The sequence below is a fragment of the Salvelinus alpinus genome, chromosome 24 (genome assembly GCF_045679555.1).
Source record: "Salvelinus alpinus chromosome 24, SLU_Salpinus.1, whole genome shotgun sequence".
In the NCBI taxonomy this organism is placed as follows: domain Eukaryota; kingdom Metazoa; phylum Chordata; class Actinopteri; order Salmoniformes; family Salmonidae; genus Salvelinus; species Salvelinus alpinus.
This window is the reverse complement of record NC_092109.1, coordinates 48,307,783-48,329,257: the sequence shown is the minus strand read 5'-3', so window position 1 is coordinate 48,329,257 and position 21,475 is coordinate 48,307,783. Positions and strand designations below refer to the sequence as shown.

The following is a 21,475-nucleotide window of genomic DNA, read 5'->3' as shown; positions in this document are numbered from 1 at the left end:
CGATCCCATCGAGACATTTAACAAATGTGTTGTCAGGCAGAGTGGTCTACAGTGCTTGATTAAGTGTGGGGAGGTGTCGGTTCAAATCCCACCGTTGAGATTGCCCTTGGTAAAGCTATTCTTCAATACCTATATCTTATCAGTCGCTCTAGGATTGTGCAGGGATTCTATATTCATGTGGGGCCATGCAAGAGAAGAAAAAACATCTGTTTTGCGAAGATGTTTGTTTTCCAATCCACACATGTAGTTCATCGGCTTCACCACTCAGATACCAAGTCCTGTGCTTTCGCGGTGGCAGTGGGCCATCTTATCAGTGTTTGCGAGAGTCAAAATCTTCCAATGCCATACAAAACCAATGTTTTTTTGTGTGCACGATGAGGATGGGATTCGAACCCATGAGTGCATAGCACAATGGATTAGCAGTCCATCGCCTTAACCACTCGGCCACCTCATCCTTTTTTCTGCTTGTGGCAGTTGCCCCCACAAACTGTAGTTGCTGTATTTAAACCCTTGATTGAAATCAAAGAGAGTTAAGCATAACAATTGCAGGGCCATGTGTCGATCCCATCGAGACATTTAACAAATGTGTTGTCAGGCCGAGTGGTCTACAGTGCTTGATTAAGTGTGGGGAGGTGTCGGTTCAAATCCCACCGTTGAGGTTGCCCTTGGTAAAGCTATTCTTCAATACCTGAATCTTATCAGTTTGCTCTAGGATTGTGTAGGTATTCTATATTCATGTGGGGCCATGCAAGAGAAGAAAAAACATCTGTTTTGCGAAGATGTTTGTGTTCCAATCCACACATGTAGTTCATCGGCTTCACCAGTCAGATACCAAGTCCTGTGCTTTCGCGGTGGCAGTGGGCCATCTTATCAGTGTTTGCGAGAGTCAAAATCTTCCAATGCCATACAAAACCAAAGATTTTTGGTGCGCACGATGAGGATGAGATTCAAACCCATGAGTGCATAGCACAATGGATTAGCAGTCCATCGCCTTAACCACTCGGCCACCTCATCCTATTTTCTGCTTGTGGCAGTTGCCCCCACAAACTGTAGTTGCTGTATTTAAACCTTGATTGAAATCAAAGCGAGATAAGCATAGTAATTTCAGGGCCATGTGTCGATCCCATCAAGACATTTAACAAATGTGTTGTCAGGCAGAGTGGTCTACAGTGCTTGATTAAGTGTGGGGAGGTGTCGGTTCAAATCCCACCGTTGAGATTGCCCTTGGTAAAGCTATTCTTCAATACCTATATCTTATCAGTCGCTCTAAGATTATGCAGGTATTCTATATTCATGTGGGGCCATGCAAGAGAAGAAAAAACATCTGTTTTGCGAAGATGTTTGTGTTCAAATCCACACATGTAGTTCATCGGCTTCACCACTCAGATACCAAGTCCTGTGCTTTCGCGGTGGCAGTGGGCCATCCTATCAGTGTTTGCGAGAGTCAAAATCTTCCAATGCCATACAAAACCAATGTTTTTTTGTGTGTACGATGAGGATAGGATTCGAACCCATGAGTGCATAGCACAATGGATTAGCAGTCCATCGCCTTAACCACTCAGCCACCTCAGCCTTTTTTCTGCATGTGGCAGTTGCCCCCACAAACTGTAGTTGCTGTATTTAAACCCTTGATTGAAATCAAAGAGAGTTAAGCATAACAATTGCAGGGCCATGTGTCGATCCCATCGAGACATTTAACAAATGTGTTGTCAGGCAGAGTGGTCTACAGTGCTTGATTAAGTGTGGGGAGGTGTCGGTTCAAATCCCACCGTTGAGATTGCCCTTGGTAAAGCTATTCTTCAATACCTATATGTTATCAGTCGCTCTAGGATTGTGCAGGGATTCTATATTCATGTGGGGCCATGCAAGAGAAGAAAAAACATCTGTTTTGCGAAGATGTTTGTGTTCAAATCCACACATGTAGTTCATCGGCTTCACCACTCAGATGCCAAGTCCTGTGCTTTCGCGGTGGCAGTGGGCCATCCTATCAGTGTTTGCGAGAGTCAAAATCTTCCAATGCCATACAAAACCAATGTTTTTTTGTGTGTACGATGAGGATGGGATTCGAACCCATGAGTGCATAGCACAATGGATTAGCAGTCCATCGCCTTAACCACTCAGCCACCTCATCCTTTTTTCTGCTTGTGGCAGTTGCCCCCACAAACTGTAGTTGCTGTATTTAAACCCTTGATTGAAATCAAAGAGAGTTAAGCATAACAATTGCAGGGCCATGTGTCGATCCCATCGAGACATTTAACAAATGTGTTGTCAGGCAGAGTGGTCTACAGTGCTTGATTAAGTGTGGGGAGGTGTCGGTTCAAATCCCACCGTTGAGATTGCCCTTGGTAAAGCTATTCTTCAATACCTATATCTTATCAGTCGCTCTAGGATTGTGCAGGGATTCTATATTCATGTGGGGCCATGCAAGAGAAGAAAAAACATCTGTTTTGCGAAGATGTTCGTGTTCAAATCCACACATGTAGTTCATCGGCTTCACCACTCAGATACCAAGTCCTGTGCTTTCGCGGTGGCAGTGGGCCATCCTATCAGTGTTTGCGAGAGTCAAAATCTTCCAATGCCATACAAAACCAATGTTTTTTTGTGTGTACGATGAGGATGAGATTCGAACCCATGAGTGCATAGCACAATGGATTAGCAGTCCATCGCCTTAACCACTCGGCCACCTCATCCTTTTTTCTGCTTGTGGCAGTTGCTCCCACAAACTGTAGTTGCTGTATTTAAACCCTTGATTGAAATCAATGAAAGTTAATCATTGCAATTGCAGGGCCATGTGTCGATCCCATCGAGACATTTAACAAATGTGTTGTCAGGCCGAGTGGTCTACAGTGCTTGATTAAGTGTGGGGAGGTGTCGGTTCAAATCCCACCGTTGAGGTTGCCCTTGGTAAAGCTATTCTTCAATACCTGAATCTTATCAGTTTGCTCTAGGATTGTGTAGGTATTCTATATTCATGTGGGGCCATGCAAGAGAAGAAAAAACATCTGTTTTGCGAAGATGTTTGTGTTCCAATCCACACATGTAGTTCATCGGCTTCACCAGTCAGATACCAAGTCCTGTGCTTTTGCGGTGGCAGTGGGCCATCTTATCAGTGTTTGCGAGAGTCAAAATCTTCCAATGCCATACAAAACCAAAGATTTTTTGTGGGCACGATGAGGATGGGATTCGAACCCATGAGTGCATAGCACAATGGATTAGCAGTCCATCGCCTTAACCACTTGGCCACCTCATCCTTTTTTCTGCTTGTGGCAGTTGCCCCCACAAACTGTAGTTGCTGTATTTAAACCCTTGATTGAAATCAAAGAGAGTTAAGCATAACAATTGCAGGGCCATGTGTCGATCCCATCGAGACATTTAACAAATGTGTTGTCAGGCAGAGTAGTCTACAGTGCTTGATTAAGTGTGGGGAGGTGTCGGTTCAAATCCCACCGTTGAGATTGCCCTTGGTAAAGCTATTCTTCAATACCTATATCTTATCAGTCGCTCTAGGATTGTGCAGGGATTCTATATTCATGTGGGGCCATGCAAGAGAAGAAAAAACATCTGTTTTGCGAAGATGTTTGTTTTCCAATCCACACATGTAGTTCATCGGCTTCACCAGTCAGATACCAAGTCCTGTGCTTTCGCGGTGGCAGTGGGCCATCTTATCAGTGTTTGCGAGAGTCAAAATCTTCCAATGCCATACAAAACCAAAGATTTTTGGTGCGCACGATGAGGATGGGATTCGAACCCATGAGTGCATAGCACAATGGATTAGCAGTCCATCGCCTTAACCACTCGGCCACCTCATCCTTTTTTCTGCTTGTGGCAGTTGCCCCCACAAACTGTAGTTGCTGTATTTAAACCCTTGATTGAAATCAAAGAGAGTTAAGCATAACAATTACAGGGCCATGTGTCGATCCCATCGAGACATTTAACAAATGTGTTGTCAGGCAGAGTGGTCTACAGTGCTTGATTAAGTGTGGGGAGGTGTCGGTTCAAATCCCACCGTTGAGATTGCCCTTGGTAAAGCTATTCTTCAATACCTATATCTTATCAGTCGCTCTAGGATTGTGCAGGGATTCTATATTCATGTGGGGCCATGCAAGAGAAGAAAAAACATCTGTTTTGCGAAGATGTTTGTGTTCAAATCCACACATGTAGTTCATCGGCTTCACCACTCAGATACCAAGTCGTGTGCTTTCGCGGTGGCAGTGGGCCATCCTATCAGTGTTTGCGAGAGTCAAAATCTTCCAATGCCATACAAAACCAATGTTTTTTTGTGTGTACGATGAGGATGAGATTCGAACCCATGAGTGCATAACACAATGGATTAGCAGTCCATCGCCTTAACCACTCAGCCACCTCATCCTTTTTTTTGCTTGTGGCAGTTGCCCCCACAAACTGTAGTTGCTGTATTTAAACCCTTGATTGAAATCAATGAAAGTTAAGCATAGCAATTGCAGGGCCATGTGTAGATCCCATCGAGACATTTAACAAATGTGTTGTCAGGCCGAGTGGTCTACAGTGCTTGATTAAGTGTGGGGAGGTGTCGGTTCAAATCCCACCGTTGAGGTTGCCCTTGGTAAAGCTATTCTTCAATACCTGAATCTTATCAGTTTGCTCTAGGATTGTGTAGGTATTCTATATTCATGTGGGGCCATGCAAGAGAAGAAAAAACATCTGTTTTGCGAAGATGTTTGTGTTCCAATCCACACATGTAGTTCATCGGCTTCACCACTCAGATACCAAGTCCTGTGCTTTCGCGGTGGCAGTGGGCCATCTTATCAGTGTTTGCGAGAGTCAAAATCTTCCAATGCCATACAAAACCAATGTTTTTTTGTGTGCACGATGAGGATGGGATTCGAACCCATGAGTGCATAGCACAATGGATTAGCAGTCCATCGCCTTAACCACTTGGCCACCTCATCCTTTATTCTGCTTGTGGCAGTTGCCCCCACAAACTGTAGTTGCTGTATTTAAACCCTTGATTGAAATCAAAGAGAGTTAAGCATAACAATTGCAGGGCCATGTGTCGATCCCATCGAGACATTTAACAAATGTGTTGTCAGGCAGAGTAGTCTACAGTGCTTGATTAAGTGTGGGGAGGTGTCGGTTCAAATCCCACCATTGAGATTGCCCTTGGTAAAGCTATTCTTCAATACCTATATCTTATCAGTCGCTCTAGGATTGTGCAGGGATTCTATATTCATGTGGGGCCATGCAAGAGAAGAAAAAACATCTGTTTTGCGAAGATGTTTGTTTTCCAATCCACACATGTAGTTCATCGGCTTCACCAGTCAGATACCAAGTCCTGTGCTTTCGCGGTGGCAGTGGGCCATCTTATCAGTGTTTGCGAGAGTCAAAATCTTCCAATGCCATTCAAAACCAAAGATTATTTGTGGGCACGATGAGGATGGGATTCGAACCCATGAGTGCATAGCACAATGGATTAGCAGTCCATCGCCTTAACCACTCGGCCACCTCATCCTTATGTCTGGTTGTGGCAGTTGCCCCCACAAACTGTAGTTGCTGTATTTTAAACCTTGATTGAAATCAAAGAGAGATAAGCATAGTAATTTCAGGGCCATGTGTCGATCCCATCAAGACATTTAACAAATGTGTTGTCAGGCAGAGTGGTCTACAGTGCTTGATTAAGTGTGGGGAGGTGTCGGTTCAAATCCCACCGTTGAGATTGCCCTTGGTAAAGCTATTCTTCAATACCTATATCTTATCAGTCGCTCTAGGATTATGCAGGGATTCTATATTCATGTGGGGCCATGCAAGAGAAGAAAAAACATCTGTTTTGCGAAGATGTTTGTGTTCAAATCCACACATGTAGTTCATCGGCTTCACCACTCAGATACCAAGTCCTGTGCTTTCGCGGTGGCAGTGGGCCATCCTATCAGTGTTTGCGAGAGTCAAAATCTTCCAATGCCATACAAAACCAATGTTTTTTTGTGTGTACGATGAGGATGGGATTCGAACCCATGAGTGCATAGCACAATGGATTAGCAGTCCATCGCCTTAACCACTCGGCCACCTCATCCTTTTTTCTGCTTGTGGCAGTTGCCCCCACAAACTGTAGTTGCTGTATTTAAACCCTTGATTGAAATCAAAGAGAGTTAAGCATAACAATTGCAGGGCCATGTGTCGATCCCATCGAGACATTTAACAAATGTGTTGTCAGGCAGAGTGGTCTACAGTGCTTGATTAAGTGTGGGGAGGTGTCGGTTCAAATCCCACCGTTGAGATTGCCCTTGGTAAAGCTATTCTTCAATACCTATATCTTATCAGTCGCTCTAGGATTGTGCAGGGATTCTATATTCATGTGGGGCCATGCAAGAGAAGAAAAAACATCTGTTTTGCGAAGATGTTTGTTTTCCAATCCACACATGTAGTTCATCGGCTTCACCAGTCAGATACCAAGTCCTGTGCTTTCGCGGTGGCAGTGGGCCATCTTATCAGTGTTTGCGAGAGTCAAAATCTTCCAATGCCATACAAAACCAATGTTTTTTTGTGTGCACGATGAGGATGGGATTCGAACCCATGAGTGCATAGCACAATGGATTAGCAGTCCATCGCCTTAACCACTCGGCCACCTCATCCTTTTTTCTGCTTGTGGCAGTTGCCCCCACAAACTGTAGTTGCTGTATTTAAACCCTTGATTGAAATCAAAGAGAGTTAAGCATAGCAATTGCAGGGCCATGTGTCGATCCCATCGAGACATTTAACAAATGTGTTGTCAGGCCGAGTGGTCTACAGTGCTTGATTAAGTGTGGGGAGGTGTCGGTACAAATCCCACCGTTGAGATTGCCCTTGGTAAAGCTATTCTTCAATACCTATATCTTATCAGTCGCTCTAGGATTATGCAGGGATTCTATATTCATGTGGGGCCATGCAAGAGAAGAAAAAACATCTGTTTTGCGAAGATGTTTGTGTTCAAATCCACACATGTAGTTCATCGGCTTCACCACTCAGATACCAAGTCCTGTGCTTTCGCGGTGGCAGTGGGCCATCCTATCAGTGTTTGCGAGAGTCAAAATCTTCCAATGCCATACAAAACCAATGTTTTTTTGTGTGTACGATGAGGATGGGATTCGAACCCATGAGTGCATAGCACAATGGATTAGCAGTCCATCGCCTTAACCACTCGGCCACCTCATCCTTTTTTCTGCTTGTGGCAGTTGCCCCCACAAACTGTAGTTGCTGTATTTAAACCCTTGATTGAAATCAATGATAGTTAAGCATAGCACTTGCAGGGCCATGTGTCGATCCCATCGAGACATTTAACAAATGTGTTGTCAGGCAGAGTGGTCTACAGTGCTTGATTAAGTGTGGGGAGGTGTCGGTTCAAATCCCACCGTTGAGATTGCCCTTGGTAAAGCTATTCTTCAATACCTATATCTTATCAGTCGCTCTAGGATTGTGCAGGGATTCTATATTCATGTGGGGCCATGCAAGAGAAGAAAAAACATCTGTTTTGCGAAGATGTTTGTGTTCCAATCCACACATGTAGTTCATCGGCTTCACCACTCAGATACCAAGTCCTGTGCTTTCGCGGTGGCAGTGGGCCATCTTATCAGTGTTTGCGAGAGTCAAAATCTTCCAATGCCATACAAAACCAAAGATTTTTTGTGGGCACGATGAGGATGGGATTCGAACCCATGAGTGCATAGCACAATGGATTAGCAGTCCATCGCCTTAACCACTCGGCCACCTCATCCTTTTTTCTGCTTGTGGCAGTTGCCCCCACAAACTGTAGTTGCTGTATTTAAACCCTTGATTGAAATCAAAGAGAGTTAAGCATAACAATTGCAGGGCCATGTGTCGATCCCATCGAGACATTTAACAAATGTGTTGTCAGGCAGAGTGGTCTACAGTGCTTGATTAAGTGTGGGGAGGTGTCGGTTCAAATCCCACCGTTGAGGTTGCCCTTGGTAAAGCTATTCTTCAATTCCTGAATCTTATCAGTCGCTCTAGGATTGTGCAGGGATTCTATATTCATGTGGGGCCATGCAAGAGAAGAAAAAACATCTGTTTTGCGAAGATGTTTGTTTTCCAATCCACACATGTAGTTCATCGGCTTCACCAGTCAGATACCAAGTCCTGTGCTTTCGCGGTGGCAGTGGGCCATCCTATCAGTGTTTGCGAGAGTCAAAATCTTCCAATGCCATACAAAACCAATGTTTTTTTGTGTGTACGATGAGGATGGGATTCGAACCCATGAGTGCATAGCACAATGGATTAGCAGTCCATCGCCTTAACCACTCGGCCACCTCATCCTTTTTTCTGCTTGTGGCAGTTGCCCCCACAAACTGTAGTTGCTGTATTTAAACCCTTGATTGAAATCAATGATAGTTAAGCATAGCACTTGCAGGGCCATGTGTCGATCCCATCGAGACATTTAACAAATGTGTTGTCAGGCAGAGTGGTCTACAGTGCTTGATTAAGTGTGGGGAGGTGTCGGTTCAAATCCCACCGTTGAGATTGCCCTTGGTAAAGCTATTCTTCAATACCTATATCTTATCAGTCGCTCTAGGATTGTGCAGGGATTCTATATTCATGTGGGGCCATGCAAGAGAAGAAAAAACATCTGTTTTGCGAAGATGTTTGTGTTCCAATCCACACATGTAGTTCATCGGCTTCACCACTCAGATACCAAGTCCTGTGCTTTCGCGGTGGCAGTGGGCCATCCTATCAGTGTTTGCGAGAGTCAAAATCTTCCAATGCCATACAAAACAAATGTTTTTTTGTGTGTACGATGAGGATGGGATTCGAACCCATGAGTGCATAGAACAATGGATTAGCAGTCCATCGCCTTAACCACTGTGGCACCTCATCCTTTTTTCTGCTTGTGGCAGTTGCCCCCACAAACTGTAGTTGCTGTATTTAAACCCTTGATTGAAATCAAAGAGAGTTAAGCATAACAATTACAGGGCCATGTGTCGATCCCATCGAGACATTTAACAAATGTGTTGTCAGGCAGAGTGGTCTACAGTGCTTGATTAAGTGTGGGGAGGTGTCGGTTCAAATCCCACCGTTGAGATTGCCCTTGGTAAAGCTATTCTTCAATACCTATATCTTATCAGTCGCTCTAGGATTGTGCAGGGATTCTATATTCATGTGGGGCCATGCAAGAGAAGAAAAAACATCTGTTTTGCGAAGATGTTTGTGTTCAAATCCACACATGTAGTTCATCGGCTTCACCACTCAGATACCAAGTCCTGTGCTTTCGCGGTGGCAGTGGGCCATCCTATCAGTGTTTGCGAGAGTCAAAATCTTCCAATGCCATACAAAACCAATGTTTTTTTGTGTGTACAATGAGGATGGGATTCGAACCCATGAGTGCATAGCACAATGGATTAGCAGTCCATCGCCTTAACCACTCGGCCACCTCATCCTTTTTTCTGCTTGTGGCAGTTGCCCCCACAAACTGTAGTTGCTGTATTTAAACCCTTGATTGAAATCAATGAAAGTTAAGCATAGCAATTGCAGGGCCATGTGTCGATCCCATCGAGACATTTAACAAATGTGTTGTCAGGCCGAGTGGTCTACAGTGCTTGATTAAGTGTGGGGAGGTGTCGGTTCAAATCCCACCGTTGAGGTTGCCCTTGGTAAAGCTATTCTTCAATACCTGAATCTTATCAGTTTGCTCTAGGATTGTGTAGGTATTCTATATTCATGTGGGGCCATGCAAGAGAAGAAAAAACATCTGTTTTGCGAAGATGTTTGTGTTCCAATCCACACATGTAGTTCATCGGCTTCACCACTCAGATACCAAGTCCTGTGCTTTCGCGGTGGCAGTGGGCCATCTTATCAGTGTTTGCGAGAGTCAAAATCTTCCAATGCCATACAAAACCAATGTTTTTTTGTGTGCACGATGAGGATGGGATTCGAACCCATGAGTGCATAGCACAATGGATTAGCAGTCCATCGCCTTAACCACTTGGCCACCTCATCCTTTTTTCTGCTTGTGGCAGTTGCCCCCACAAACTGTAGTTGCTGTATTTAAACCCTTGATTGAAATCAAAGAGAGTTAAGCATAACAATTGCAGGGCCATGTGTCGATCCCATCGAGACATTTAACAAATGTGTTGTCAGGCAGAGTGGTCTACAGTGCTTGATTAAGTGTGGGGAGGTGTCGGTTCAAATCCCACCGTTGAGATTGCCCTTGGTAAAGCTATTCTTCAATACCTATATCTTATCAGTCGCTCTAGGATTGTGCAGGGATTCTATATTCATGTGGGGCCATGCAAGAGAAGAAAAAACATCTGTTTTGCGAAGATGTTTGTTTTCCAATCCACACATGTAGTTCATCGGCTTCACCAGTCAGATACCAAGTCCTGTGCTTTCGCGGTGGCAGTGGGCCATCTTATCAGTGTTTGCGAGAGTCAAAATCTTCCAATGCCATACAAAACCAAAGATTTTTTGTGGGCACGATGAGGATGGGATTCGAACCCATGAGTGCATAGCACAATGGATTAGCAGTCCATCGCCTTAACCACTCGGCCACCTCATCCTTTTTTCTGCTTGTGGCAGTTGCCCCCACAAACTGTAGTTGCTGTATTTTAACCCTTGATTGAAATCAAAGAGAGTTAAGCATAGCAATTGCAGGGCCATGTGTCGATCCCATCGAGACATTTAACAAATGTGTTGTCAGGCAGAGTGGTCTACAGTGCTTGATTAAGTGTGGGGAGGTTTCGGTTCAAATCCCACTGTTGAGGTTGCCCTTGGTAAAGCTATTCTTCAATTCCTGAATCTTATCAGTCGCTCTAGGATTGTGCAGGGATTCTATATTCATGTGGGGCCATGCAAGAGAAGAAAAAACATCTGTTTTGCGAAGATGTTTGTGTTCCAATCCACACATGTAGTTCATCGGCTTCACCACTCAGATACCAAGTCCTGTGCTTTCGCGGTGGCAGTGGGCCATCTTATCAGTGTTTGCGAGAGTCAAAATCTTCCAATGCCATACAAAACCAAAGATTTTTTGTGTGCACGATGAGGATGGGATTCGAACCCATGAGTGCATAGCACAATGGATTAGCAGTCCATCGCCTTAACCACTCGGCCACCTCATCCTTTTTCCTGCTTGTGGCAGTTGCCCCCACAAACTGTAGTTGCTGTATTTTAACCCTTGATTGAAATCAAAGAGAGTTAAGCATAGCAATTGCAGGGCCATGTGTCGATCCCATCGAGACATTTAACAAATGTGTTGTCAGGCAGAGTGGTCTACAGTGCTTGATTAAGTGTGGGGAGGTTTCGGTTCAAATCCCACCGTTGAGATTGCCCTTGGTAAAGCTATTCTTCAATACCTATATCTTATCAGTCGCTCTAGGATTGTGCAGGGATTCTATATTCATGTGGGGCCATGCAAGAGAAGAAAAAACATCTGTTTTGCGAAGATGTTTGTTTTCCAATCCACACATGTAGTTCATCGGCTTCACCAGTCAGATACCAAGTCCTGTGCTTTCGCGGTGGCAGTGGGCCATCCTATCAGTGTTTGCGAGAGTCAAAATCTTCCAATGCCATACAAAACCAATGTTTTTTTGTGTGTACGATGAGGATGGGATTCGAACCCATGAGTGCATAGCACAATGGATTAGCAGTCCATCACCTTAACCACTCGGCCACCTCATCCTTTTTTCTGCTTGTGGCAGTTGCCCCCACAAACTGTAGTTGCTGTATTTAAACCCTTGATTGAAATCAATGATAGTTAAGCATAGCACTTGCAGGGCCATGTGTCGATCCCATCGAGACATTTAACAAATGTTTTGTCAGGCAGAGTGGTCTACAGTGCTTGATTAAGTGTGGGGAGGTGTCGGTTCAAATCCCACCGTTGAGATTGCCCTTGGTAAAGCTATTCTTCAATACCTATATCTTATCAGTCGCTCTAGGATTATGCAGGGATTCTATATTCATGTGGGGCCATGCAAGAGAAGAAAAAACATCTGTTTTGCGAAGATGTTTGTGTTCAAATCCACACATGTAGTTCATCGGCTTCACCACTCAGATACCAAGTCCTGTGCTTTCGCGGTGGCAGTGGGCCATCCTATCAGTGTTTGCGAGAGTCAAAATCTTCCAATGCCATACAAAACCAATGTTTTTTTGTGTGTACGATGAGGATGGGATTCGAACCCATGAGTGCATAGCACAATGGATTAGCAGTCCATCGCCTTAACCACTCGGCCACCTCATCCTTTTTTCTGCTTGTGGCAGTTGCCCCCACAAACTGTAGTTGCTGTATTTAAACCCTTGATTGAAATCAATGATAGTTAAGCATAGCACTTGCAGGGCCATGTGTCGATCCCATCGAGACATTTAACAAATGTGTTGTCAGGCAGAGTGGTCTACAGTGCTTGATTAAGTGTGGGGAGGTGTCGGTTCAAATCCCACCGTTGAGATTGCCCTTGGTAAAGCTATTCTTCAATACCTATATCTTATCAGTCGCTCTAGGATTGTGCAGGGATTCTATATTCATGTGGGGCCATGCAAGAGAAGAAAAAACATCTGTTTTGCGAAGATGTTTGTGTTCAAATCCACACATGTAGTTCATCGGCTTCACCACTCAGATACCAAGTCCTGTGCTTTCGCGGTGGCAGTGGGCCATCCTATCAGTGTTTGCGAGAGTCAAAATCTTCCAATGCCATACAAAACCAATGTTTTTTTGTGTGTACGATGAGGTTGGGATTCGAACCCATGAGTGCATAGCACAATGGATTAGCAGTCCATCGCCTTAACCACTCAGCCACCTCATCCTTTTTTCTGCTTGTGGCAGTTGCCCCCACAAACTGTAGTTGCTGTATTTAAACCCTTGATTGAAATCAATGATAGTTAAGCATAGCACTTGCAGGGCCATGTGTCGATCCCATCGAGACATTTAACAAATGTGTTGTCAGGCCGAGTGGTCTACAGTGCTTGATTAAGTGTGGGGAGGTGTCGGTTCAAATCCCACCGTTGAGGTTGCCCTTGGTAAAGCTATTCTTCAATACCTGAATCTTATCAGTTTGCTCTAGGATTGTGTAGGTATTCTATATTCATGTGGGGCCATGCAAGAGAAGAAAAAACATCTGTTTTGCGAAGATGTTTGTGTTCCAATCCACACATGTAGTTCATCGGCTTCAACACTCAGATACCAAGTCCTGTGCTTTCGCGGTGGCAGTGGGCCATCTTATCAGTGTTTGCGAGAGTCAAAATCTTCCAATGCCATACAAAACCAAGGATTTTTTGTGGGCACGATGAGGATGGGATTCGAACCCATGAGTGCATAGCACAATGGATTAGCAGTCCATCGCCTTAACCACTTGGCCACCTCATCCTTTTTTCTGCTTGTGGCAGTTGCCCCCACAAACTGTAGTTGCTGTATTTAAACCCTTGATTGAAATCAAAGAGAGTTAAGCATAACAATTGCAGGGCCATGTGTCGATCCCATCGAGACATTTAACAAATGTGTTGTCAGGCAGAGTAGTCTACAGTGCTTGATTAAGTGTGGGGAGGTGTCGGTTCAAATCCCACCGTTGAGATTGCCCTTGGTAAAGCTATTCTTCAATACCTATATCTTATCAGTCGCTCTAGGATTGTGCAGGGATTCTATATTCATGTGGGGCCATGCAAGAGAAGAAAAAACATCTGTTTTGCGAAGATGTTTGTTTTCCAATCCACACATGTAGTTCATCGGCTTCACCAGTCAGATACCAAGTCCTGTGCTTTCGCGGTGGCAGTGGGCCATCCTATCAGTGTTTGCGAGAGTCAAAATCTTCCAATGCCATACAAAACCAATGTTTTTTTGTGTGTACGATGAGGATGGGATTCGAACCCATGAGTGCATAGCACAATGGATTAGCAGTCCATCACCTTAACCACTCGGCCACCTCATCCTTTTTTCTGCTTGTGGCAGTTGCCCCCACAAACTGTAGTTGCTGTATTTAAACCCTTGATTGAAATCAATGATAGTTAAGCATAGCACTTGCAGGGCCATGTGTCGATCCCATCGAGACATTTAACAAATGTGTTGTCAGGCAGAGTGGTCTACAGTGCTTGATTAAGTGTGGGGAGGTGTCGGTTCAAATCCCACCGTTGAGATTGCCCTTGGTAAAGCTATTCTTCAATACCTATATCTTATCAGTCGCTCTAGGATTGTGCAGGGATTCTATATTCATGTGGGGCCATGCAAGAGAAGAAAAAACATCTGTTTTGCGAAGATGTTTGTGTTCAAATCCACACATGTAGTTCATCGGCTTCACCACTCAGATACCAAGTCCTGTGCTTTCGCGGTGGCAGTGGGCCATCCTATCAGTGTTTGCGAGAGTCAAAATCTTCCAATGCCATACAAAACCAAATGTTTTTTTGTGTGTACGATGAGGATGGGATTCGAACCCATGAGTGCATAGCACAATGGATTAGCAGTCCATCGCCTTAACCACTGTGGCACCTCATCCTTTTTTCTGCTTGTGGCAGTTGCCCCCACAAACTGTAGTTGCTGTATTTAAACCCTTGATTGAAATCAATGATAGTTAAGCATAGCACTTGCAGGGCCATGTGTCGATCCCATCGAGACATTTAACAAATGTGTTGTCAGGCAGAGTGGTCTACAGTGCTTGATTAAGTGTGGGGAGGTGTCGGTTCAAATCCCACCGTTGAGATTGCCCTTGGTAAAGCTATTCTTCAATACCTATATCTTATCAGTCGCTCTAGGATTGTGCAGGGATTCTATATTCATGTGGGGCCATGCAAGAGAAGAAAAAACATCTGTTTTGCGAAGATGTTTGTGTTCCAATCCACACATGTAGTTCATCGGCTTCACCACTCAGATACCAAGTCCCGTGCTTTCGCGGTGGCAGTGGGCCATCTTATCAGTGTTTGCGAGAGTCAAAATCTTCCAATGCCATACAAAACCAATGTTTTTTTGTGTGCACGATGAGGATGGGATTTGAACCCATGAGTGCATAGCACAAAGGATTAGCAGTCCAACGCCTTAACCACTCAGCCACCTCATCCTTATGCCTGGTTGTGGCAGTTGCCCCCACAAACTGTAGTTGCTGTATTTTAAACCTTGATTGAAATCAAAGAGAGATAAGCATAGTAATTTCAGGGCCATGTGTCGATCCCATCAAGACATTTAACAAATGTGTTGTCAGGCAGAGTGGTCTACAGTGCTTGATTAAGTGTGGGGAGGTGTCGGTTCAAATCCCACCGTTGAGATTGCCCTTGGTAAAGCTATTCTTCAATACCTATATCTTATCAGTCGCTCTAGGATTGTGCAGGGATTCTATATTCATGTGGGGCCATGCAAGAGAAGAAAAAACATCTGTTTTGCGAAGATGTTTGTGTTCCAATCCACACATGTAGTTCATCGGCTTCACCACTCAGATACCAAGTCCTGTGCTTTCGCGGTGGCAGTGGGCCATCTTATCAGTGTTTGCGAGAGTCAAAATCTTCCAATGCCATACAAAACCAATGTTTTTTTGTGTGTACGATGAGGATGGGATTCGAACCCATGAGTGCATAGCACAATGGATTAGCAGTCCATCGCCTTAACCACTCGGCCACCTCATCCTTTTTTCTGCTTGTGGCAGTTGCCCCCACAAACTGTAGTTGCTGTATTTAAACCCTTGATTGAAATCAATGATAGTTAAGCATAGCACTTGCAGGGCCATGTGTCGATCCCATCGAGACATTTAACAAATGTGTTGTCAGGCAGAGTGGTCTACAGTGCTTGATTAAGTGTGGGGAGGTGTCGGTTCAAATCCCACCGTTGAGATTGCCCTTGGTAAAGCTATTCTTCAATACCTATATCTTATCAGTCGCTCTAGGATTGTGCAGGGATTCTATATTCATGTGGGGCCATGCAAGAGAAGAAAAAACATCTGTTTTGCGAAGATGTTTGTGTTCCAATCCACACATGTAGTTCATCGGCTTCACCAGTCAGATACCAAGTCCTGTGCTTTCGCGGTGGCAGTGGGCCATCTTATCAGTGTTTGCGAGAGTCAAAATCTTCCAATGCCATACAAAACCAAAGATTTTTTGTGGTCACGATGAGGATGGGATTCGAAACCATGAGTGCATAGCACAATGGATTAGCAGTCCATCGCCTTAACCACTCGGCAATCTCATCCTTTTTTCTGCTTGTGGCAGTTGCCCCCACAAACTGTAGTTGCTGTTTTTAAACCCTTGATTGAAATCAAAGAGAGTTAAGCATAACAATTGCAGGGCCATGTGTCGATCCCATCGAGACATTTAACAAATGTGTTGTCAGGCAGAGTGGTCTACAGTGCTTGATTAAGTGTGGGGAGGTGTCGGTTCAAATCCCACCGTTGAGATTGCCCTTGGTAAAGCTATTCTTCAATACCTATATCTTATCAGTCGCTCTAGGATTGTGCAGGGATTCTATATTCATGTGGGGCCATGCAAGAGAAGAAAAAACATCTGTTTTGCGAAGATGTTTGTTTTCCAATCCACACATGTAGTTCATCGGCTTCACCAGTCAGATACCAAGTCCTGTGCTTTCGCGGTGGCAGTGGGCCATCTTATCAGTGTTTGCGAGAGTCAAAATCTTCCAATGCCATACAAAACCAAAGATTTTTGGTGCGCACGATGAGGATGGGATTCGAACCCATGAGTGCATAGCACAATGGATTAGCAGTCCATCGCCTTAACCACTCGGCCACCTCATCCTTTTTTCTGCTTGTGGCAGTTGCCCCCACAAACTGTAGTTGCTGTATTTAAACCCTTGATTGAAATCAAAGAGAGTTAAGCATAACAATTGCAGGGCCATGTGTCGATCCCATCGAGACATTTAACAAATGTGTTGTCAGGCAGAGTGGTCTACAGTGCTTGATTAAGTGTGGGGAGGTGTCGGTTCAAATCCCACCGTTGAGGTTGCCCTTGGTAAAGCTATTCTTCAACACCTGAATCTTATCAGTTTGCTCTAGGATTGTGTAGGGATTCTATATTCATGTGGGGCCATGCAAGAGAAGAAAAAACATCTGTTTTGCGAAGATGTTTGTGTTCCAATCCACACATGTAGTTCATCGGCTTCACCACTCAGATACCAAGTCCCGTGCTTTCGCGGTGGCAGTGGGCCATCTTATCAGTGTTTGCGAGAGTCAAAATCTTCCAATGCCATACAAAACAATGTTTTTTTGTGTGCACGATGAGGATGGGATTTGAACCCATGAGTGCATAGCACAATGGATTAGCAGTCCTTCGCCTTAACCACTCGGCCACCTCATCCTTATGCCTTCTTGTGGCAGTTGCCCCCACAAACTGTAGTTGCTGTATTTTAACCCTTGATTGAAATCAAAGAGAGTTAAGCATAGTATTTGCAGGGCCATGTGTCGATCCCATCGAGACATTTAACAAATGTGTTGTCAGGCAGAGTGGTCTACAGTGCTTGATTAAGTGTGGGGAGGTGTCGGTACAAATCCCACCGTTGAGATTGCCCTTGGTAAAGCTATTCTTCAATACCTATATCTTATCAGTCGCTCTAGGATTGTGCAGGGATTCTATATTCATGTGGGGCCATGCAAGAGAAGAAAAAACATCTGTTTTGCGAAGATGTTTGTGTTCCAATCCACACATGTAGTTCATCGGCTTCACCAGTCAGATACCAAGTCCTGTGCTTTCGCGGTGGCAGTGGGCCATCTTATCAGTGTTTGCGAGAGTCAAAATCTTCCAATGCCATACAAAACCAAAGATTTTTTGTGGGCACGATGAGGATGGGATTTGAACCCATGAGTGCATAGCACAATGGATTAGCAGTCCATCGCCTTAACCACTCGGCCACCTCATCCTTTTTTCTGCTTGTGGCAGTTGCCCCCACAAACTGTAGTTGCTGTATTTAAACCCTTGATTGAAATCAAAGAGAGTTAAGCATAACAATTGCAGGGCCATGTGTCGATCCCATCGAGACATTTAACAAATGTGTTGTCAGGCAGAGTGGTCTACAGTGCTTGATTAAGTGTGGGGAGGTTTCGGTTCAAATCCCACCGTTGAGGTTGCCCTTGGTAAAGCTATTCTTCAATTCCTGAATCTTATCAGTCGCTCTAGGATTGTGCAGGGATTCTATATTCATGTGGGGCCATGCAAGAGAAGAAAAAACATCTGTTTTGCGAAGATGTTTGTGTTCCAATCCACACATGTAGTTCATCGGCTTCACCAGTCAGATACCAAGTCCTGTGCTTTCGCGGTGGCAGTGGGCCATCTTATCAGTGTTTGCGAGAGTCAAAATCTTCCAATGCCATACAAAACCAAAGTTTTTTTGTGCGCACGATGAGGATGGGATTCGAACCCATGAGTGCATAGCACAATGGATTAGCAGTCCATCGCCTTAACCACTCGGCCACCTCATCCTTATTTCTGCTTGTGGCAGTTGCCCCCACAAACTGTAGTTGCTGTATTTAAACCCTTGATTGAAATCAAAGAGAGTTAAGCATAACAATTGCAGGGCCATGTGTCGATCCCATCGAGACATTTAACAAATGTGTTGTCAGGCAGAGTGGTCTACAGTGCTTGATTAAGTGTGGGGAGGTTTCGGTTCAAATCCCACCGTTGAGGTTGCCCTTGGTAAAGCTATTCTTCAATTCCTGAATCTTATCAGTCGCTCTAGGATTGTGCAGGGATTCTATATTCATGTGGGGCCATGCAAGAGAAGAAAAAACATCTGTTTTGCGAAGATGTTTGTGTTCCAATCCACACATGTAGTTCATCGGCTTCACCACTCAGATACCAAGTCCTGTGCTTTCGCGGTGGCAGTGGGCCATCTTATCAGTGTTTGCGAGAGTCAAAATCTTCCAATGCCATACAAAACCAAAGATTTTTTGTGGGCACGATGAGGATGGGATTCGAACCCATGAGTGCATAGCACAATGGATTAGCAGTCCATCGCCTTAACCACTCGGCCACCTCATCCTTTTTTCTGCTTGTGGCAGTTGCCCCCACAAACTGTAGTTGCTGTATTTAAACCCTTGATTGAAATCAAAGAGAGTTAAGCATAACAATTGCAGGGCCATGTGTCGATCCCATCGAGACATTTAACAAATGTGTTGTCAGGCAGAGTGGTCTACAGTGCTTGATTAAGTGTGGGGAGGTGTCGGTTCAAATCCCACCGTTGAGATTGCCCTTGGTAAAGCTATTCTTCAATACCTATATCTTATCAGTCGCTCTAGGATTGTGCAGGGATTCTATATTCATGTGGGGCCATGCAAGAGAAGAAAAAACATCTGTTTTGCGAAGATGTTTGTGTTCCAATCCACACATGTAGTTCATCGGCTTCACCAGTCAGATACCAAGTCCTGTGCTTTCGCGGTGGCAGTGGGCCATCTTATCAGTGTTTGCGAGAGTCAAAATCTTCCAATGCCATACAAAACCAAAGATTTTTTGTGCGCACGATGAGGATGGGATTCGAACCCATGAGTGCATAGCACAATGGATTAGCAGTCCATCGCCTTAACCACTCGGCCACCTCATCCTTTTTTCTGCTTGTGGCAGTTGCCCCCACAAACTGTAGTTGCTGTATTTAAACCCTTGATTGAAATCAAAGAGAGTTAAGCATAACAATTGCAGGGCCATGTGTCGATCCCATCGAGACATTTAACAAATGTGTTGTCAGGCAGAGTGGTCTACAGTGCTTGATTAAGTGTGGGGAGGTGTCGGTTCAAATCCCACCGTTGAGGTTGCCCTTGGTAAAGCTATTCTTCAATACCTGAATCTTATCAGTTTGCTCTAGGATTGTGTAGGGATTCTATATTCATGTGGGGCCATGCAAGAGAAGAAAAAACATCTGTTTTGCGAAGATGTTTGTGTTCCAATCCACACATGTAGTTCATCGGCTTCACCACTCAGATACCAAGTCCTGTGCTTTCGCGGTGGCAGTGGGCCATCTTATCAGTGTTTGCGAGAGTCAAAATCTTCCAATGCCATACAAAACCAATGTTTTTTTGTGTGCACGATGAGGATGGGATTTGAACCCATGAGTGCATAGCACAATGGATTAGCAGTCCATCGCCTTAACCACTCGGCCACCTCATCCTTATGCCTTCTTGTGGCAGTTGCCCCCACAAACTGTAGTTGCTGTATTTTAACCCTTGATTGAAATCAAAGAGAGTTAAGCATAGTAATTGCAGGGCCATGTGTCGATCCCATCGAGACATTTAACAAATGTGTTGTCAGGCCGAGTGGTCTACAGTGCTTGATTAAGTGTGGGGAGGTGTCGGTACAAATCCCACCGTTGAGATTGCCCTTGGTAAAGCTATTCTTCAATACCTATATCTTATCAGTCGCTCTAGGATTGTGCAGGGATTCTATATTCATGTGGGGCCATGCAAGAGAAGAAAAAACATCTGTTTTGCGAAGATGTTTGTGTTCCAATCCACACATGTAGTTCATCGGCTTCACCAGTCAGATACCAAGTCCTGTGCTTTCGCGGTGGCAGTGGGCCATCTTATCAGTGTTTGCGAGAGTCAAAATCTTCCAATGCCATACAAAACCAAAGATTTTTTGTGGGCACGATGAGGATGGGATTCGAACCCATGAGTGCATAGCACAATGGATTAGCAGTCCATCGCCTTAACCACTCGGCAACCTCATCCTTTTTTCTGCTTGTGGCAGTTGCCCCCACAAACTGTAGTTGCTGTATTTAAACCCTTGATTGAAATCAAAGAGAGTTAAGCATAACAATTGCAGGGCCATGTGTCGATCCCATCGAGACATTTAACAAATGTGTTGTCAGGCAGAGTGGTCTACAGTGCTTGATTAAGTGTGGGGAGGTGTCGGTACAAATCCCACCGTTGAGATTGCCCTTGGTAAAGCTAATCTTCAATACCTATATCTTATCAGTCGCTCTAGGATTGTGCAGGGATTCTATATTCATGTGGGGCCATGCAAGAGAAGAAAAAACATCTGTTTTGCGAAGATGTTTGTGTTCCAATCCACACATGTAGTTCATCGGCTTCACCAGTCAGATACCAAGTCCTGTGCTTTCGCGGTGGCAGTGGGCCATCTTATCAGTGTTTGCGAGAGTCAAAATCTTCCAATGCCATACAAAACCAAAGATTTTTTGTGCACACGATGAGGATGGGATTCGAACCCATGAGTGCATAGCACAATGGATTAGCAGTCCATCGCCTTAACCACTCGGCCACCTCATCCTTATTTCTGCTTGTGGCAGTTGCCCCCACAAACTGTAGTTGCTGTATTTAAACCCTTGATTGAAATCAAAGAGAGTTAAGCATAACAATTGCAGGGCCATGTGTCGATCCCATCGAGACATTTAACAAATGTGTTGTCAGGCAGAGTGGTCTACAGTGCTTGATTAAGTGTGGGGAGGTGTCGGTTCAAATCCCACCGTTGAGGTTGCCCTTGGTAAAGCTATTCTTCAATACCTGAATCTTATCAGTTTGCTCTAGGATTGTGTAGGTATTCTATATTCATGTGGGGCCATGCAAGAGAAGAAAAAACATCTGTTTTGCGAAGATGTTTG

General features: G+C 44.5%; 38 non-coding genes across 38 annotated transcripts; all 38 read right to left on the bottom strand.

Moving 5' to 3' along the window:
* Window positions 1–372: 372 nt before the first annotated feature.
* On the bottom strand, window positions 373–454 carry trnas-gcu (transfer RNA serine (anticodon GCU)). Its single transcript has one exon. It is a non-coding gene; the product is annotated as a tRNA-Ser (tRNA).
* A 478-nt stretch (window positions 455–932) lies between these two features.
* Window positions 933–1,014, bottom strand: trnas-gcu (transfer RNA serine (anticodon GCU)). Its single transcript has one exon. It is a non-coding gene; the product is annotated as a tRNA-Ser (tRNA).
* Window positions 1,015–1,490: 476 nt separating this feature from the next.
* trnas-gcu (transfer RNA serine (anticodon GCU)) lies at window positions 1,491–1,572 on the bottom strand. The gene has a single exon. It is a non-coding gene; the product is annotated as a tRNA-Ser (tRNA).
* Window positions 1,573–2,049: 477 nt separating this feature from the next.
* On the bottom strand, window positions 2,050–2,131 carry trnas-gcu (transfer RNA serine (anticodon GCU)). Its single transcript has one exon. It is a non-coding gene; the product is annotated as a tRNA-Ser (tRNA).
* Window positions 2,132–2,608: 477 nt separating this feature from the next.
* trnas-gcu (transfer RNA serine (anticodon GCU)) lies at window positions 2,609–2,690 on the bottom strand. Its single transcript has one exon. It is a non-coding gene; the product is annotated as a tRNA-Ser (tRNA).
* Window positions 2,691–3,168: 478 nt separating this feature from the next.
* On the bottom strand, window positions 3,169–3,250 carry trnas-gcu (transfer RNA serine (anticodon GCU)). The gene has a single exon. It is a non-coding gene; the product is annotated as a tRNA-Ser (tRNA).
* Window positions 3,251–3,727: 477 nt separating this feature from the next.
* Window positions 3,728–3,809, bottom strand: trnas-gcu (transfer RNA serine (anticodon GCU)). Its single transcript has one exon. It is a non-coding gene; the product is annotated as a tRNA-Ser (tRNA).
* A 477-nt stretch (window positions 3,810–4,286) lies between these two features.
* Window positions 4,287–4,368, bottom strand: trnas-gcu (transfer RNA serine (anticodon GCU)). Its single transcript has one exon. It is a non-coding gene; the product is annotated as a tRNA-Ser (tRNA).
* Window positions 4,369–4,846: 478 nt separating this feature from the next.
* On the bottom strand, window positions 4,847–4,928 carry trnas-gcu (transfer RNA serine (anticodon GCU)). Its single transcript has one exon. It is a non-coding gene; the product is annotated as a tRNA-Ser (tRNA).
* A 477-nt stretch (window positions 4,929–5,405) lies between these two features.
* Window positions 5,406–5,487, bottom strand: trnas-gcu (transfer RNA serine (anticodon GCU)). The gene has a single exon. It is a non-coding gene; the product is annotated as a tRNA-Ser (tRNA).
* A 477-nt stretch (window positions 5,488–5,964) lies between these two features.
* On the bottom strand, window positions 5,965–6,046 carry trnas-gcu (transfer RNA serine (anticodon GCU)). Its single transcript has one exon. It is a non-coding gene; the product is annotated as a tRNA-Ser (tRNA).
* Window positions 6,047–6,523: 477 nt separating this feature from the next.
* On the bottom strand, window positions 6,524–6,605 carry trnas-gcu (transfer RNA serine (anticodon GCU)). Its single transcript has one exon. It is a non-coding gene; the product is annotated as a tRNA-Ser (tRNA).
* Window positions 6,606–7,082: 477 nt separating this feature from the next.
* trnas-gcu (transfer RNA serine (anticodon GCU)) lies at window positions 7,083–7,164 on the bottom strand. The gene has a single exon. It is a non-coding gene; the product is annotated as a tRNA-Ser (tRNA).
* A 477-nt stretch (window positions 7,165–7,641) lies between these two features.
* Window positions 7,642–7,723, bottom strand: trnas-gcu (transfer RNA serine (anticodon GCU)). Its single transcript has one exon. It is a non-coding gene; the product is annotated as a tRNA-Ser (tRNA).
* Window positions 7,724–8,200: 477 nt separating this feature from the next.
* Window positions 8,201–8,282, bottom strand: trnas-gcu (transfer RNA serine (anticodon GCU)). The gene has a single exon. It is a non-coding gene; the product is annotated as a tRNA-Ser (tRNA).
* A 477-nt stretch (window positions 8,283–8,759) lies between these two features.
* On the bottom strand, window positions 8,760–8,841 carry trnas-gcu (transfer RNA serine (anticodon GCU)). The gene has a single exon. It is a non-coding gene; the product is annotated as a tRNA-Ser (tRNA).
* A 477-nt stretch (window positions 8,842–9,318) lies between these two features.
* trnas-gcu (transfer RNA serine (anticodon GCU)) lies at window positions 9,319–9,400 on the bottom strand. Its single transcript has one exon. It is a non-coding gene; the product is annotated as a tRNA-Ser (tRNA).
* A 478-nt stretch (window positions 9,401–9,878) lies between these two features.
* trnas-gcu (transfer RNA serine (anticodon GCU)) lies at window positions 9,879–9,960 on the bottom strand. The gene has a single exon. It is a non-coding gene; the product is annotated as a tRNA-Ser (tRNA).
* A 477-nt stretch (window positions 9,961–10,437) lies between these two features.
* Window positions 10,438–10,519, bottom strand: trnas-gcu (transfer RNA serine (anticodon GCU)). Its single transcript has one exon. It is a non-coding gene; the product is annotated as a tRNA-Ser (tRNA).
* A 477-nt stretch (window positions 10,520–10,996) lies between these two features.
* On the bottom strand, window positions 10,997–11,078 carry trnas-gcu (transfer RNA serine (anticodon GCU)). The gene has a single exon. It is a non-coding gene; the product is annotated as a tRNA-Ser (tRNA).
* Window positions 11,079–11,555: 477 nt separating this feature from the next.
* trnas-gcu (transfer RNA serine (anticodon GCU)) lies at window positions 11,556–11,637 on the bottom strand. The gene has a single exon. It is a non-coding gene; the product is annotated as a tRNA-Ser (tRNA).
* A 477-nt stretch (window positions 11,638–12,114) lies between these two features.
* On the bottom strand, window positions 12,115–12,196 carry trnas-gcu (transfer RNA serine (anticodon GCU)). The gene has a single exon. It is a non-coding gene; the product is annotated as a tRNA-Ser (tRNA).
* Window positions 12,197–12,673: 477 nt separating this feature from the next.
* trnas-gcu (transfer RNA serine (anticodon GCU)) lies at window positions 12,674–12,755 on the bottom strand. Its single transcript has one exon. It is a non-coding gene; the product is annotated as a tRNA-Ser (tRNA).
* A 478-nt stretch (window positions 12,756–13,233) lies between these two features.
* trnas-gcu (transfer RNA serine (anticodon GCU)) lies at window positions 13,234–13,315 on the bottom strand. The gene has a single exon. It is a non-coding gene; the product is annotated as a tRNA-Ser (tRNA).
* A 477-nt stretch (window positions 13,316–13,792) lies between these two features.
* Window positions 13,793–13,874, bottom strand: trnas-gcu (transfer RNA serine (anticodon GCU)). The gene has a single exon. It is a non-coding gene; the product is annotated as a tRNA-Ser (tRNA).
* Window positions 13,875–14,352: 478 nt separating this feature from the next.
* Window positions 14,353–14,434, bottom strand: trnas-gcu (transfer RNA serine (anticodon GCU)). The gene has a single exon. It is a non-coding gene; the product is annotated as a tRNA-Ser (tRNA).
* Window positions 14,435–14,911: 477 nt separating this feature from the next.
* trnas-gcu (transfer RNA serine (anticodon GCU)) lies at window positions 14,912–14,993 on the bottom strand. Its single transcript has one exon. It is a non-coding gene; the product is annotated as a tRNA-Ser (tRNA).
* Window positions 14,994–15,470: 477 nt separating this feature from the next.
* trnas-gcu (transfer RNA serine (anticodon GCU)) lies at window positions 15,471–15,552 on the bottom strand. Its single transcript has one exon. It is a non-coding gene; the product is annotated as a tRNA-Ser (tRNA).
* A 477-nt stretch (window positions 15,553–16,029) lies between these two features.
* On the bottom strand, window positions 16,030–16,111 carry trnas-gcu (transfer RNA serine (anticodon GCU)). The gene has a single exon. It is a non-coding gene; the product is annotated as a tRNA-Ser (tRNA).
* Window positions 16,112–16,588: 477 nt separating this feature from the next.
* Window positions 16,589–16,670, bottom strand: trnas-gcu (transfer RNA serine (anticodon GCU)). The gene has a single exon. It is a non-coding gene; the product is annotated as a tRNA-Ser (tRNA).
* Window positions 16,671–17,147: 477 nt separating this feature from the next.
* trnas-gcu (transfer RNA serine (anticodon GCU)) lies at window positions 17,148–17,229 on the bottom strand. The gene has a single exon. It is a non-coding gene; the product is annotated as a tRNA-Ser (tRNA).
* Window positions 17,230–17,706: 477 nt separating this feature from the next.
* On the bottom strand, window positions 17,707–17,788 carry trnas-gcu (transfer RNA serine (anticodon GCU)). The gene has a single exon. It is a non-coding gene; the product is annotated as a tRNA-Ser (tRNA).
* A 477-nt stretch (window positions 17,789–18,265) lies between these two features.
* trnas-gcu (transfer RNA serine (anticodon GCU)) lies at window positions 18,266–18,347 on the bottom strand. The gene has a single exon. It is a non-coding gene; the product is annotated as a tRNA-Ser (tRNA).
* A 477-nt stretch (window positions 18,348–18,824) lies between these two features.
* On the bottom strand, window positions 18,825–18,906 carry trnas-gcu (transfer RNA serine (anticodon GCU)). Its single transcript has one exon. It is a non-coding gene; the product is annotated as a tRNA-Ser (tRNA).
* A 477-nt stretch (window positions 18,907–19,383) lies between these two features.
* Window positions 19,384–19,465, bottom strand: trnas-gcu (transfer RNA serine (anticodon GCU)). The gene has a single exon. It is a non-coding gene; the product is annotated as a tRNA-Ser (tRNA).
* Window positions 19,466–19,943: 478 nt separating this feature from the next.
* Window positions 19,944–20,025, bottom strand: trnas-gcu (transfer RNA serine (anticodon GCU)). The gene has a single exon. It is a non-coding gene; the product is annotated as a tRNA-Ser (tRNA).
* A 477-nt stretch (window positions 20,026–20,502) lies between these two features.
* Window positions 20,503–20,584, bottom strand: trnas-gcu (transfer RNA serine (anticodon GCU)). The gene has a single exon. It is a non-coding gene; the product is annotated as a tRNA-Ser (tRNA).
* A 477-nt stretch (window positions 20,585–21,061) lies between these two features.
* Window positions 21,062–21,143, bottom strand: trnas-gcu (transfer RNA serine (anticodon GCU)). The gene has a single exon. It is a non-coding gene; the product is annotated as a tRNA-Ser (tRNA).
* Between the last annotated feature and the right edge of the window lie 332 nt (window positions 21,144–21,475).